This window comes from Capsicum annuum, unplaced genomic scaffold, assembly GCF_002878395.1.
Source record: "Capsicum annuum cultivar UCD-10X-F1 unplaced genomic scaffold, UCD10Xv1.1 ctg82723, whole genome shotgun sequence".
In the NCBI taxonomy this organism is placed as follows: Eukaryota; Viridiplantae; Streptophyta; class Magnoliopsida; order Solanales; family Solanaceae; genus Capsicum; species Capsicum annuum.
In genome coordinates this window covers 460,447-471,360 of record NW_025893537.1, presented here as the reverse complement: position 1 = coordinate 471,360, position 10,914 = coordinate 460,447, and the positions used below count along the sequence as shown (strand labels likewise).

Genomic DNA, 10,914 nt, shown 5'->3' with positions numbered 1-10,914 from the left:
TTTGATTTGGTTAAGCTGCCTAAAGACGGAAAATCTTTGAATAATAGGTGGGTTTTTCGGGTGAAGCATGAAGATGGTAATCCAATTCCACGGTACAAATCTAGATTGGTTGTAAAGGGATTTAACCAGAAAAAGGGAGTTGATTTTGAAGAGATATTTCATCCGGTTGTAAAGATGTCATCCATTCGTATGGTTCTAGTCTTAGCTGCAAGTCTAGATTTAGAGGTTGACTAAATGGATGTTAAAATTGTTTTTCTCCATGGTGACTTAGATGAAGAAATTTATATGGAGTAACCTGAAGGTTTTGAAGTCAAGGGAAAAGAGAATTATGTTTACAAATTAAAAAAGAGCTTGTATGGTTTGAAATAAGCTCCTAGGCAGTGGTACAAGAAGTTTGGTTCCTTTATGAGTCAGCAGGGCTTCCAGAAGACTACTTCAGACCATTGTGTTTTTGTGCAAAAATTCTCTGATGGTGACTTTATTATTGTGTTGCTTTATGTTGATGACATGCTTGTTTTTGGTCATAATACTTGCAGGATTCAAAAGTAGAAGTAAAAGTTGAGTAAGTCTTTTTTTATGAAAGACTTAGGACCAGCAAAGCAGATTCTTGGGATGCAGATTGTTTGTGAAAGAAAGGCCAAGAAGTTGTGGTTATCACAAGAGAAGTACATTCAGAAAGTACTTCGAAGGTTTAACATGGACAAGGCTAAGGTTTTCAGTACACCTTTAGCTATGCACTTCAAGTTGAGCACGAAGCAGTGTCCTTTCAGTGATGATGAGAAGGAAGATATGAAGAAAGTTCCTTATGCTTCAGTTGTTGGTAGTTTGATGTATGCAATGGTTTTCACAAGACCGGATATTGCTCATACTGTTGATATTGTTAGTTGTTTTGTTTCTAATTCGGGAAGAGGACATTGGAATGCTGTGAAGTGGATTATGAGATATCTTTGTGGCACTTCTAGTCTGAGTTTGTGTTTTGGTACAGGGAAGCCTAGTCTGTGTGGTTATACGGATTTAGATATGGCCGGTGATGTTGATACTTGCAAGTCTACTTCAGGGTATTTGGTTACTTTTGCAGGGGGTGCTGTGTCTTGGCAATCTAGGTTGCAAAAATGTGTTGCTCTATCTACTACAGAAACTGAGCTTATTGCTGCCGTTGAAGCATGTAAAGAATTACTTTGGATGAAGATATTCTTGGGGGAACTTCATTGTGCACAAGAGAGGTATGTGCTTCGTTGCGACGGTCAAAGTTCCATACATCTTGGCAAGAATTCTACATTTCATGGTCGGTCTAAACACATTGATGTGAGATACCATTGGATTCGAGATGTGTTGGATTCTAAGTTGCTTGAACTTGAGAAGATTCATACGGATGATAATGGTTCCGACATGATGACTAAAACTTTGCCAAGAGGAAAGTTTGAAGATTGTTGCATGATCGTCGGGATGGCGGTCTCCTCCACATAGTTGGGAGGGAGGAAATTGTTGGGTTATTAAGTCTTTTTTCCTTCCTATGTGGATAAATGAAGCCCAATTTGAACCAACCCACTTTTGCCCATAGGCCCATTACTATGGGGAATATATATTGATCTTTTTAGATCTTATTCACCATCACAAAAAGAGAGTTTTCAGCAGCCAAAGAGAGAAAAACAAAGCTGATTTTCACACCTAAATTTCTGCCACAGCTGTCAACTTCAAATTGCAATTTCAGCTTCGTTTTTTGTCCGATTGAGCTGATTTTTGGACTGCTTGTTCCTCTCATCTCAATATTTGAGTAGGAACCGACGGAGATAGATTTGGTGGCCTGTAGCTCCTGTTCTTCGTTCCCGAACAGTAGCTGCATTTTTTGGTGCTTTCACTCCTTTATTTCTCTAGTGTTTGGTGTTGTGGTTTATGTATTGTTTCTTGTTGTTTGGTAGTTGTTTGGTGGCCATTTTGGAGGACAATATTGTAACTCTTTGGTGATTATAGTGGAGATTTAGTCCCGTGGTTTTTTTACTCTTCCCACCGAAGGGTTTTCCACGTAAATTTGATTTGTGTGGTAATTCATTTGCTACCATATTACTTTGTTTTGCTTGGTTTGCTTGTCTCCTCTTGGTTCAAGTTGAAAGAGAAAGTTTAGTCTTGGTATTTTCCGCTGCTACCCCATCGGGCTCTTTGATTGTGTGCCCGTCTTTCCTAACACAATTCGTGTTTTTGGATACGTTCTAGCCATGAACAAAAGAAAATATCCCAATTCATATTAATTTTTACTGAATATGATATGAACGTCATCGGGTCTCTAGATTCCAGAAGAATATATTATACTTTGTATCTTTACATTTATGTTCAGTTAACTCAGCATGTACTATTTGAACTAGCAGTTACTATCTCTAGCTCAAACTCAGGTGGAAGCCATAGCACAGGTACTTATGGGATGTTGCACATACTCAATGGGTAAGTTGACGCATATTATCATATCGATCATACTGATATTTCCTATTCGAAAAAGTTTGGTTGCCTACAGTTATGCTGTCAATTAGTTAAGTCTGGTTGTTGCAGGAAATCCTTAACGCCACAGAAATGTTGTTGTCGCAATATCTCAATACGATCAGACAAGAATATGATGTAAATGGTCAGTTCTTTTCCTATCACTTAAGAGGTATGTGGAACTGTAAGTTTATATTTGCTCTTCATTTTCTTTAGCATAATACATAAATATGACTCTAAACTTGACATCAAATTATAACTTTGATCTTAAACTGTAACAGTGCACAAATATGACCTTTAACTATACAAAACTGTACAAATATGACCTCCGATCCTACGTGGCAAAACGAGTGCTCAACACGTAAAACTGGGCGCGACCAGCGTAAAATCTAAGGGCAAAATATATAAATATAACCCTAAACTTGACACCAAATTATAACTTTAACCTTAAACTTAGACAGTGCACAAATATGACTTTTAATTATTCAAAAGTGCACAAATATGACCTTTAAATGACTTTTCACTATTATTTTTTCATTATTTTTGGCTCAGAGATGAAAATGACATCTAATATCTTTTGTCATTGCGGAAAAAGAGCAATATTGAGTATTTATTAATTAGGTGGGTCAGTCTCATACAAAAAAATCGCGCGGGTATGTATATATATTATAAAGCAAATGACAAATTTATGTTATATAATATATCTAAATATAATTTATTTAAATATTAAATTAAAGATGAAACTTTAGTAATAATAAAAAAAATTATAGTTTTAATAAAACGTTATTCAAATTGTTATTAAGGATAGTAGCAGTATATTAAATTAACGTTATTAAAATGTTAGTATTAAATTAACGTTATCAAAACGTTATTAAATTAACGCAAGGGCAGACCTAAGTGGTTTCCATGGGGTTCACCCGAACCCCCTCGGTAAAAAATTACGTTGTATATATACGGTAGAAAATCTATATTTATGTACGTATATTAATGTTGAACCACATGAAACAAGGCACTTAGATAGCTCAGTGGTGTTATTTGCTCTTCTTGGGCACTTCCTTCAGCCTACTGCACGAGTTCGATCCCTGCTAGTGGCCGTTTTAATACAAAAAGCAAAACTGTGCACAAAATATGACCATTTATTATTCAAAACTGCACAAATATGACCTCCCTCCAAGTTAGCCCTTTTAACGACGTGGCACTGTGTGATTGAATGAGCTTTCCACGTAGGCGCGAGTGAAACTCAGGCATGGGGTTGCAAAATCGGAGGTCATATTTATTCAGGTTTTGAATAGTTAAAGGTTCTATTTGACACTATCAAAGTTTAAGGTCAAAGTTATAATTTGGTGTCAAGTTTAGGATCATATTTATGTATTATGGCTCTTCTTTAATTAGGAACAGAAAACAATATGAACGAGGTACGCGAATTGCATTCTATCTGTCCACTCCTTCACAAAGCATTCCACAAGTTGAACTACTAGCAATACTGCTGTTATCCACTAGGAATATGCTTATAAATCGAACTTCACAGCTTTTTCTTGTTAGTGCTAGCTCCACTTATCTTTTTGATTAACTGCTTTCCAATTCTTTATCTATTGAAGTGGAAATTTGTTGCCCGGAACTAGTGCTTAGTGATTCTGTGGCGAGCTTATGGACACCAATTTTTTTGACGTGCACGACGTCTTATTTCAATAATTAACAAAAAAAAGCGTACATGTTATACTCATCTACAGTTCTTTTCTTAGTTTTGTCTGTCTTCTATAAGTTCTAAAGAAGGACTTGTAATAGTGTATTCTGTTGTAATAGGAATTTGAAGGCGATCTGCACCAAAATCTAAATGTGGATGATCTTAACGTATTCAGACAATCCAAAAGATGTTCGAATATGTAGGTGGATATTTTCTTGAACTTCGACGCACAATTATACCAGTTCAACATAGACTGATTGATATTCTGTATGATTTGTATCTTGCTGGGCTGCATCCGAGGCAACATTCAGCTATTTATCTTCATCAAACCAGAAGTTCTTTTTCTGTCGAAGAACTGACTGAGCTTTCCCGAAATATGCCTTCCCAATATCAACATGAGCAACCAAGTACAAACATTTAGACAACAAAACAACACTGAACTTACGGATGCACATGATAAGAAATTTAATAATATATTCCTTTCTTGAGACTTATTCTTGTTGATGTTTTAGTTCCAAAACCAACTTGTTTCATACCAAAATAATAAATTGACAGACTATCTCTTTCATTTTGTGTTGTTATAGTAATATTATCCAAACATATTAAGGTGACATTTGTGGTTCTTTTGCATCGTGATATCAATTCATGTTACTTTTTAACTAATTTGGCATGCACGTCAGCAGTTCTCTAGATTCTAGCTGAACAAATTTATACTGTGTCTTTACGTTTCTGCTCAGTTACTTATACATTTTGCATTTCATGTACCTCAGTTGCTAGCCATAGCATGAGCATTGATGGGATATCCATAGGTACTCAACTGGCAAGTTGATACAAATTGCAGAAGGTTCATTTACATATTATCATACCAATAATCCTTATAGTTCTTAATAGTACAAGTCTGGTTGCCCACAGTTATGCTGTCATTTAAAATGCTGTCTCAATAGAACTTTCTTTAGATTTTTAATTTGTCTAAGTCTGGTTGTTGCAGCTGATCCCTGACGCTACAGAAACATTATTGTCGCTATATCTCAATAGGATAAGATGAGAATGTGCTTTAAACAGTGAGTTCTCTTGCTCTTTTATCTTTTCCTCTCAACTTAGAGGTATGTGGATCTACTGGTCATATTTGCTATCCATTTTCTAACATCAGGGGCAAATATGAATGAGGTACTTGGAAGTGCATTCAATCCATCTGCTCCTTTCCAAGGAATTCCAGATGTTGAACAATTAGCAAGACTACTATCGTGCACTAGGACTGCGCTTATAAACAAAACTTCACAGCTCTTTACTGTAAGTGCTAGATACAGATATTTGTTTGATTAACTGCTTTTCTATTCCTTTTTAATATTGAAGTGGAGAATGTTCATTGTCAGGAACTAGTTAAAGAGATTCTATGGCTGTCACGTCCCGAGCCAAGGCCCTGGCCGAGACGGGCATCCCGAACCACGAAGGCCCGAAAGACTCCTTAGCATACTATCATAAGCATAACTCACAAGAAATAAATTGCGAAAGATAACTGAAGCATAACAATCCCATAATCAAATTTAATAATTCAGGACATCAATTCATAGGAAAACCCAAATCCATTCTAAACCAATCTACAAAGCCTCTACTGAAAATACTAGTCATTCTAAGCCGGGACAAAGCCACCGTCCGTACCATAAAACTAACTGAAACAAACATTTGGATAAAATGTCTTCCGAAGTAATGGAGGCTCACTGACTCTAAACTTTTGGAGCAATCTACTGCTTCAGAACTGGACTGCGTGATTGTGCCTCAAACCCTACATTATGAGACAATGCAACCATCACAAGGACGGTCAATACTTGAAATGTATTTGTACGTAGAACAGTCCAAAAACAATATATATACACTTCATATAAAAGAATCAAGAGCTAATGAAAATAAGTTAAACATAGTAGAGATTAAAACACATGGATATAATAAATTGAGCTTCAAAACATTCTTGTGACACATGGACTCCACTCCTTAATTACTTCTGAGCTAGATGGTACACCCTACATTCCTAAAATCCCACGGGCTATATGAAATCAGCCATTAACTCTTTGGCCAAGCCCCCTAATCCAAGTTTGCCGCAAGGATAGGGGTCCTACATACTATTCTAGTATACCAGTGCCCGCGGACAAGTAAACATTGGCAACTGCCAATCATGTCTCCCAAGCTGGCAAAACTCGGTTTCCAGCAATGAGCCGTTACACTCAAATGCCTTCTTCGGGTAACCCTCTAACTCTCTTTAATCCTAATTTTAGTCCTTTAAAATCATGCTTCATTCTTAAAAATGTTCATTGTTTTCATGTCAAGGGCACTTCATAATAGGTACCGTCATACCTAGACTTGCAAGCCATAACATATCATATCAAATCCATAACCCTTCTCGTTCAAAAGTATGTTAATGACCACCAAAAGATTTGCATATCACATGAAAGCTCTTATTTCAAAAACACACGAAACTTATGCAAAATACTCTCTTTTAAAGACTTAAAATACGGTGTCCAACTCTTTCATAAGCACATAATAAAACTCTTTTAGCAAGCATGGTGCTCTAGTTAAGCATTCACATTCATGAAATTTGTTTAAACCTTTAAGAGAAAGGTTACTCTTTTCAATCATTTTCAATCAACCACCATTGAAAAACAAGAGCCACACCAAAATATACCATAACCATAGAAAACCTTCCACATGGATAATTGGGCAAGGAAAAAAGTGTACAACCTCATCTCTTTTGAAAATCACAAATTCATGTGCACATATATAGATAAACTTGTAAGAATGCACAATTGAGGATGTATGCAAGTCTTAAAATTCATGTTCTTGTTTGGGCGACGGACTGTCGCTCCCGCGACTGACCATCACCCTAACCGTCATAAATTGACCAATTTTCAGTTTTTCTACTTAAGGGGGATGGTCTGGTGCGACGGGCTGTCACTGGTGCGACGGTCCATCATCCTGGCCATCGTGCTTTGGCATACGGACACCTTTTGGTAAAATGGACGTAACTTTTTATCTGATATTGGATTAAGGAAAAACAAGTGGCGTTGGAAAGAAGACTCAAATACCTTTCAGTTGATATATAGTAGGCCATCTAACCCATCATATTCTAGGATTAGTGGTTGTTGAAATTTGACATAAGTAAGAGCATCCACTAAAACTCTATCGATACAAATGTCCTCAACTCATCTTTTAGGTAGGGGACCTTTAGGACCTCAATTCATGTACATATAGGTTTCCACACTATATAATTGACCAACTTACTTATATTCATATAGGCATCATTGGCTTGGGAGCCGATACACGTAGGAATGATAGTTTAAGTTCTAGACCGAAAATGCGGCTTGTTACTTTGGCAAGCCTACAACCTCAAATTTCTTAGCTTGCATGATGTGGTATATCATTTGTGAAGAAAAAGAAGCATACACTTTATACGTCTCTACTTTATTACTTTTTGCTGACTTCTTGATGCCCCTAATAAAGATTTGTAATAAGGTATTATAACATCATCGTATATTTTGACTGGTTGGATTTCTTATTGAATAGGAATATGAAGGGGATATGTGCCAAAATTTAAATGTGGATGATCTGAGTGTGCGCAACAGAACAGTACATACAATTGAAAAAATGTTCGAGTATGTAGGCAGATATTTTCTTGAGCTTGGCAAATTAATGATGCAAGTTCAATCATCGGCTTTCAGTATGATCTGTATCTTGCTGGGCTGCAGCAGAGGCAACATTCAGCTATATCTCTTCATCAAACCAGAAGTTCTTTATATTCCGAAGACTTGCGTGAGTTCAACCTAGATACACTATCTCAACATCAACATGAGCAAGCTAGTGCAAATATTAGACAACAGAACACTGAACTTAATGATGTACATGGTAAGAAATTAAATAACATATTTCTTTATGAAACTTTTACTTGTTAAGGTTTTAGATCCATTGGCAACATATTGTTTCATACCAACATAATAAATAGACTATATCATTCATTTTGTCGAAAGAAAACGAAAATCTTTTCTTGATACAGAAATAACCTTATTGTTGCATAGGAGAAGGAAACAACATAAACACGTTGAGTCCTAGTCGAGATGACTTTATTCAGGATAGTGTTATCCATGTTGAAGAAACTGATACATCTGGAGCAACTACCGAGAATGTCACCGAGAATATGGAGACGCCAACTGTAGAATATAGAAGTGTTCATGAATGGTCCATCGAAGTAAGTCATCTGTTTTACAACTTGAATCTGAAATGTGGTCGTCCTCAACACGGATAGACATTGAATGCGATAGTGTTTGACTACCATTCTGTTTTTTATTGCTTGAGTACATTTGTACATAATATTTTTCGTGGTACTTCAACATAGAATATGACTATTGTCTGAGTTTGAGGAGTAGTAATAGTAGTAGTAGTTGTTGAGTTTTATTTTTTTTCTGAATTCTGATTACGGTTGGTCCTGATAAAAGTGTTTTGGTTTCTCTTTTTGGATTCAGATGGAGTGATGCTTTTGTTGAGGGAGTTTATTTACTGTACATCTGGTTTGAGAAATTTATAATTACCATCCTCTACTGGATTAGGGTGTTCATCGATTGGTTTGATATGAGTTTGGATCATTATGGCTCCTTGTTTGATTTTATGCAAAATATCAGTTGTTAAAGAAAGATATTCCATTTTTAATGTTATTCTCCTTTTAAAATATTATCATAACAATCTGAAATTTTTAGTTAATTAATGTGACAATAATGTATCATTAGATGGCAAAAGTTTAACTTTCCTGTGAGTTATTCAAGATTCTCCTCACCCTGAAATTGACATGGTGCAGTGCCCATTTGCTTCATGCACCGAAAGTCAGGAAGTTCCATTCATGAGATTACAACACAACAGAGTGGAATAGCCGCAAAACTTTTTCGGGCTTAGTTCATAGATTTTAATGAGTCAAAACATAATTTTGTGAGTTACCAATACAACATTTAGTTTTGTGACCTGTGACATTTGAAACTAATCCTTCTTCGATTTGTATTTTTTCCCTTCAAGAATATCCATATTAATATACATGTTTATATTGTGAGGATTAATGTTAAGATTAGTGCCTCGAGAGCTGCAGATTAGCTGTACTAGCTGCTAAAATTCAGCTGACAGCTTTAAAGTTGGATGAAGTTAAGGTAAATAAGGCTGCAATCATGCACAATCTGATTTTATAACAGCTACTAATCTTTAGGCAATAATGTTAGAGATATGATAGCTTATTTTACTCCTTTAATTAAGTTTTTTCAGTTATGATTTTGTGTATAAATGTGGCAGTGATCATTTAAATAAGTAATGAAAAATATAACAAAGCTTTTCTGCTCTCTCTTCTTAGTTCAACATCTATTTTTTTTCTTTATACACATTAAGTTCTGTTCTTTCTTTCCAACAAATTGGTATTAGAGCATTGTCATCTTGATGGACCTGTGAGAAGAGAGTGAATAAAAAACACAAGTTCTTTCTATATAACCATTCTTTAAACTGTTATCTTAAATAGTTTATAGAAAATGAATTCTAAAACAAGCTTTCTAATTCCACCCATCTTCAATGGTGAGAATTATCAAGCTTGGGCAATTAGAATGATGGTTCATCTTAAAGCACTGGATCTATGGGAAGCAATAGAAGAGGACTATGAAGTAACTCCTCTTGTAGATAATCCAACAGTGAATCAGATGAGACATCACAAGGACAGAAAGACAAGGAAAGCCAAAGCCAAAGCATTCCTTTTCCCTGTGGTATCTCCTTCAATTCTTACCAGAATTATGAAAATGAAGTCCGCTGTAGAAATTTGGGAGTATCTTGAAAAGGAATACCAAAGAAACGAAAGATTTCAAAAATATGCAAGTGATGAATCTGATTTGGGAATTTGAAATGAAGAGAATGAAAGAATCAGAAACCATAAAAGCTTATGCATATCAGCTACTTGACTTAGCCAACAAAGTGATTGTTTGGCAAGGATTTTACAGATGAAAGGATTGTTCAAAAAATTCTTGTCACGCTTCCTGAGAAACATGAAGCCACAATCTCTACTTTAGAGAATTCTAAGGATCTGTCGAGCATTACCTTGGCAGAACTTGTTAATGCTTTGTAGGCATTAGAGCAAAGGAGAATAATGAGGAAACAAGGTTCTGTTGAAGGTGCTTTTCAAGATAAATTATAGAACAAGTCATACGAGGAAAATAAAATGAATCAGAAGCAAAGGCATGACAATAATTACAACAATCAGGGAGGAAGTAATCCGCACTGTCCTCATTACAAAAAAACAAATCACTCTCAATAGAAATATTGATGGAGATTAGATGTCAAGTGCAACAAATGTGGTCAACTGGGCCATGCGGAGAGGGTATGTAAGTCACAAACGCAACAAGAAGAAGCCAAGGCTGTTGTAAATCAATATGAAGAAGAGAAATTGTTTGTAGCAACTTATTTTTCTAGAAAAAACACTTTTAAAAACTGGTTGATTGATATTGGATGCACAAATCATATGACCAGTGATCATGAGCTCTTTAAAAAGCTAGATAGATCTATTATTTCCAAAGTCAAAATTGGAAATGGAGAATATCTTAACGCAAAAGGCAAAGGAACAATTGCAATTCAAAGCCCTACAGGTTTGAAACTTATAACTGATGTTTTCTTTGTTCCTGATCTTGATCAAAACCTCTTAAGTATTGGACAGCTACTTGAAAATGGGTTCAAAGTGTTGTTTAAAGAAAAAACATGTG

General features: G+C 35.7%; 1 long non-coding RNA gene across 1 annotated transcript; it reads left to right on the top strand.

Annotated features, from left to right (window-relative positions):
• Nucleotides 1-4,111: 4,111 nt before the first annotated feature.
• LOC107877693 lies at nucleotides 4,112-8,699 on the top strand. The gene is made up of 6 exons (XR_007051763.1): nucleotides 4,112-4,352; nucleotides 4,924-4,997; nucleotides 5,142-5,214; nucleotides 5,304-5,443; nucleotides 7,709-8,047; nucleotides 8,218-8,699. It is a non-coding gene; the product is annotated as an uncharacterized LOC107877693 (long non-coding RNA).
• The last annotated feature ends 2,215 nt before the right edge of the window (nucleotides 8,700-10,914 follow it).